Raw genomic sequence first — 5000 nt, 5'->3', positions numbered from 1 at the left:
AGACGTGCTCTCCTTCCCAGGTGGTAGACGTGCTCTCCCTCGGTGAGTAGACGTGCTCTCCCTGAGCTGGCAGGTAGACGTGCTCTCCATGGCGAGGGGGGACTTAGTGCACTGAGCCGTGCGGCAGGAGGTAGACGTGCTCCCCGCGGCCGGGCGGGCACTTAGCGCGCGGAGGCTGGAACCGCGGGGTAGACGTGGTCCCCGGGACGAGGGCCGCCTGGTATCGCCCGCCCGGCCCCCAACCCCCCCCCCCCCGCGGCGGCGTAAATGAAGAGAGGCAGTCGGCATGAAACCTTCTTTTATTAAGTGTTAGTGTTGTTTTCATCGAGCGTCTTTCATTAAAGGTTGTGTTCTGAAGCAGTCTTTTCTTCAACAGCGCTGTTCTCCGGGGAGAAGGTCTGCCGGCATCTCTAGAAATCTCCCCCCGCCCCTGACCGCCTCCCCCCCCCGCCCCCCGTTGCCGGTTTGCGCGGCGCCCCCCCTTCCCGCCGTTGCCTCTTGCCGCTACCCCCGCCCCCCCCCCCCCCGCTGCCGGTTTGCGCGGAGCCCCCCCTCCCGACGTTGCCTCTTGCCGCTACCCCCGCCCCCCCCCCCGCTGCCGGTTTGCGCGGAGCCCCCCCTCCCGCCGTTGCCTCTTGCCGCTACCCCCGCCCCCCCCCCGCTGCCGGTTTGCGCGGAGCCCCCCCTTCCCGCCGTTGCCTCTTGCCGCTACCCCCCGCCCCCACCCGCTGCCGGTTTGCGCGGAGCCCCCCCTTCCCGCCGTTGCCTCTTGCCGCTACCCCCCGCCCCCCCCCCGCTGCCGGTTTGCGCGGAGCCCCCCCTTCCCGCCGTTGCCTCTTGCCGCTACCCCCCGCCCCCCCCCCGCTGCCGGTTTGCGCGGAGCCCCCCCTTCCCGCCGTTGCCTCTTGCCGCTACCCCCGCCCCCCCCCCCGCTGCCGGTTTGCGCGGAGCCCCCCCTTCCCGCCGTTGCCTCTTGCCGCTACCCCCCGCCCCCCCCCGCTGCCGGTTTGCGCGGAGGCCCCCCTTCCCGCCGTTGCCTCTTGCCGTTACCCCCGCCCCCCCCCCCGCTGCCGGTTTGCGCGGAGCGCCCCCGCCTGCCGTTGCCTCTTGCCGCGGCCACCACCGCCCCCTCCACACCCCCGGGCCCCCGTTACCGGTTTGCGCGGAGCCCCCCCTCCCGACGTTGCCTCTTGCCGCTGCTGCCACCCCCAGCTCCCCACACCCCCCGGCTCCCGTTAGCGGTTTTCGCGGAGCCCCCCCTTCCCGCCGTTGCCTCTTGCCGCTACCCCCCGCCCCCCCCCCCCGCTGCCGGTTTGCGCGGAGCCCCCCCCGCCTGCCGTTGCCTCTTGCCGCGGCCGCCACCGCCCCCCCCCACACCCCCCGGCCCCCGTTACCGGTTTGCGCGGAGCCCCCCCTCCCGACGTTGCCTCTTGCCGCTGCTGCCACCCCCAGCTCCCCACACCCCCCGGCCCCCGTTACCGGTTTGCGCGGAGCCCCCCCTTCCCCCCTTCGCGGGCTGCCGCTTCCCTCCCGGGCTGCCCGGCTGCTCTCTAACCCCTGCGACCGAGGCGGCGCTGTTAGGGCGGCCGTGCCGGTGCCCCTTGCCGCAGCTAGCCTCTCGCCGCTGCCCCTCCCGTCCGTCGTCCCCCGTCCCCAAAAACTTGCTGCTCTCCACGCTGGAGCCTGCACGGGGGAGGTTGCGCTCCGCTCCTCCGGCCCTAAAGCCGCCCTCGCCCGCCCCCCGGCTTGCCGCTTGGCTCGGCTGCCCGCCCGCCCGCTAATCCCCCCAACGCCCCCACCCCAAAAACCACCCCAGCCCTACCGCATGCCGCTCCCCCTCTCCCCGCTCTCGCTGACCGCTGCCACCCCCCCCCACCCCTCCCCCCCCGAAACAAACCCCCCAGCCCTACCGCATGCCGCTCCCCCTCTCTCCCTAGCCTGCCCCCCCCGCCGTCGCTTGCTGCCGCCGCCGCCGCCGCCGCCGCCGGGACCCGCCTCGGTCTGGTGGCGCGCGCGCTCGGAGATCCCCGGCTACCCGTCCGTCCGTCCCTCCCTCCCGCCCCGCCCCGGGGGAGGGCCCGGGGCAGCGCGGGCAGGCGGGGAGCAAAAAAAGGCGCGGGCGCCAAAAAACGTCGGGGTCCCGGGGTGGCGGAGGGGGGCGGCGGCGGGGGCGGCGGCGGGTACACGGCGCCGGGTCCAGGGCGCCGGGTCCAGCCCGTCCCGGGGCGGGGACAGGTGGTGTCGTCCGTCCCCGCCCCCGTAACCTGCTCTGAAGCATCCGCTTCCCGCCGCGGTTCGCCCTCCACCCCCCCGCCGCACACGCAGCTGCCGCTTCCCGCCGCCTCTGCCCCCCGCCCCGGGATCAACCACCCGCCGGGTCCAGCCGGTCCCGGTCCCGGGAACCTGCTCCCGGGGCCAGCCGGAGCCACGCCCCCTCCTCTGACGCTTCCAGCTACCGCCTCCCCTCCCACCCCCCAAACTCACACTGGCCCTCGCCGGCCCGCCCACCCGCCTACCTGCTTGCCCGCCGCCGCTGGGTGGCGTGCCGGACACTCTCGCACACAGGTACACAGACAGGGACACAGGGACACAGGCACTCGGGCACACAGGGACACAGGGACACAGGGACACAAGGACACAGGGACACAGGCACTCAGGCACTCAGGCACTCAGGGACACAGGGACACAGGGACACAGGCACTCAGGCACTCAGGGACACAGGGACACAGGGACACAGGCACTCAGGCACTCAGGGACACAGGGACACAGGGACGCAGGGACACAGGCACTCAGGCACACAGGGACACAGGTGGCGGGCCGGAGGCCTCTCTCCACTGTGTGGCAGGGGTCCAAGAGCCACCCCAGCCCAACCCAGAGGGTCTTTTGCACCTCTCTAGAGGCCACCCAGAGACCCCAGGCCGCAGCAGAAGCCTCCCCCGCATGCTCTGCAGGCTTCCGACCCACCCCAGGCCGCAGCAGAAGCCTCCCCCGCAAGCTCTGCAGGCTTCCGACCCACCCCAGGCCGCAGCAGAAGCCTCTCCCGCACGCTCTGCAGGCTTCTCAGCCACCCCAGGCCGCAGCAGAAGCCTCTCCCGCACGCTCTGCAGGCTTCTCAGCCACCCCAGGCCGCACCAGAAGCCTCTCCCGCACGCTCTGCAGGCTTCTCAGCCACCCCAGGCCGCACCAGAAGCCTCCCCCGCACGCTCTGCAGGCTTCTCAGCCACCCCAGGCCGCACCAGAAGCCTCTCCCGCACGCTCTGCAGGCTTCTCAGCCACCCCAGGCCGCAGCAGAAGCCTCTCCCGCACGCTCTGCAGGCTTCCGACCCACCCCAGGCCGCAGCAGAAGCCTCTCCCGCACGCTCTGCAGGCTTCTCAGCCACCCCAGGCCGCAGCAGAAGCCTCTCCCGCACGCTCTGCAGGCTTCTCAGCCACCCCAGGCCGCACCAGAAGCCTCTCCCGCACGCTCTGCAGGCTTCTCAGCCACCCCAGGCCGCACCAGAAGCCTCCCCCGCACGCTCTGCAGGCTTCTCAGCCACCCCAGGCCGCACCAGAAGCCTCCCCCGCACGCTCTGCAGGCTTCTCAGCCACCCCAGGCCGCACCAGAAGCCTCTCCCGCACGCTCTGCAGGCTTCTCAGCCACCCCAGGCCGCACCAGAAGCCTCCCCCCGCACGCTCTGCAGGCTTCTCAGCCACCCCAGGCCGCACCAGAAGCCTCCCCCGCACGCTCTGCAGGCTTCCCACCCACCCCAGGCCGCAGCAGAAGCCTCTCCCGCACGCTCTGCAGGCTTCTCAGCCACCCCAGGCCGCAGCAGAAGCCTCTCCCGCACGCCCTGCAGGCTTCTCAGCCACCCCAGGCCGCAGCAGAAGCCTCTCCCGCACGCTCTGCAGGCTTCTCAGCCACCCCAGGCCGCAGCAGAAGCCTCCCTCGGCGAGTAGACGTGCTCTCCGCGGAGATCGCGCTTGTCGCCAAGGGGTCGCTGTTGCGCTCTGCCTCCGCCTACGTCATCGTACAAGCCGGCGTGATTTCTGCGACCTGCCGCTGGGCGGAGGTCGGCTGGTTGTGCGCTCGCGGAGCTGACGGCCCTCCAGTTCCGTATATGAGGGAACAAGCGACGCCGAGCACTCCCAGGGCAGCGCTGCCGAGCGGCTGCTCCAAGCCACCCGCCAGGCGGCTGGGCAGGGGTCCGTCTGGCTTCTCGGTGGCTTTCGCCCGGGTCAGAGAGGGGACCCGCGGGGCCGAACAAAGGCGCGGCGGTTTGGAGCGGCCGCTGGCGCACCCTCAGCGGTGTTGGATGGGTTTCGCTCGTCCGTGAGCCGGAGCCCAGCCCGGGCTCGGCAACGAAAGCGGGGAAAAGAAAAAAAGTTGACGAGTGGCTGGCGCCGGCCACTGCCGAAGTGTGGAACCCCCGAAGCGAAGTTTGCCCGGTGGGGCACGGGGGCAGAGAAAGCCGGGGAGACGTGGTGCCGGCGTCGGTCCCACCAAGAATGGAAAGCAAGCCCGTCCAGGCACGGCGAGAGAGAGCCCGGTAAGGGGCAGAGAGAGTTCCCAGCACTGGACCCTCTTCACGGGGGTTCCCCCCCATGGCCAAAGCCGCAGCCCGCGGGGGCACGGCATCTAAGGGAAAAGCCAGCGGCGGTGACTGGCCACTCGTATGCTATGGAGCCCGGCATGGGGGGAGGAGGGCAAGCCGGTGCCCCAGCACGGCTTCCTCCTGGCTCCAGAGGGGCGCCCCGTGATGGAGATGTAACTCGGTGCAGCTTGAGGGAAAATGCAAGCCCACATTTCGGGGAGGCAGAGGTGCCCTGTGAGCCGGTGCGGCCCGGTGCAGCTTGCCCCCCCCCCCCCCCATCTCTGGAGGGCGCCCCGTTTGCTCCTCCGGCGTGTTGCCCGCACGCCGAGCCCCGTGCCTGCTGGCTGCTCCCGAGGGCGGTGGCGGGTGTGCGTGGCTGTGTCTGTCCCAGAAGAGCGAGGCCGTGGGGCCTCCGCTGGCTTCCTTTCC

This window comes from Melanerpes formicivorus, unplaced genomic scaffold (genome assembly GCF_026170545.1).
Source record: "Melanerpes formicivorus ecotype bairdi unplaced genomic scaffold, bMelFor1.0.p_v2 SCAF_835, whole genome shotgun sequence".
Taxonomy (NCBI): Eukaryota; Metazoa; Chordata; class Aves; order Piciformes; family Picidae; genus Melanerpes; species Melanerpes formicivorus.
The sequence above is the reverse complement of the archived record's forward strand: the minus strand, read 5'-3'. Positions refer to the sequence as shown.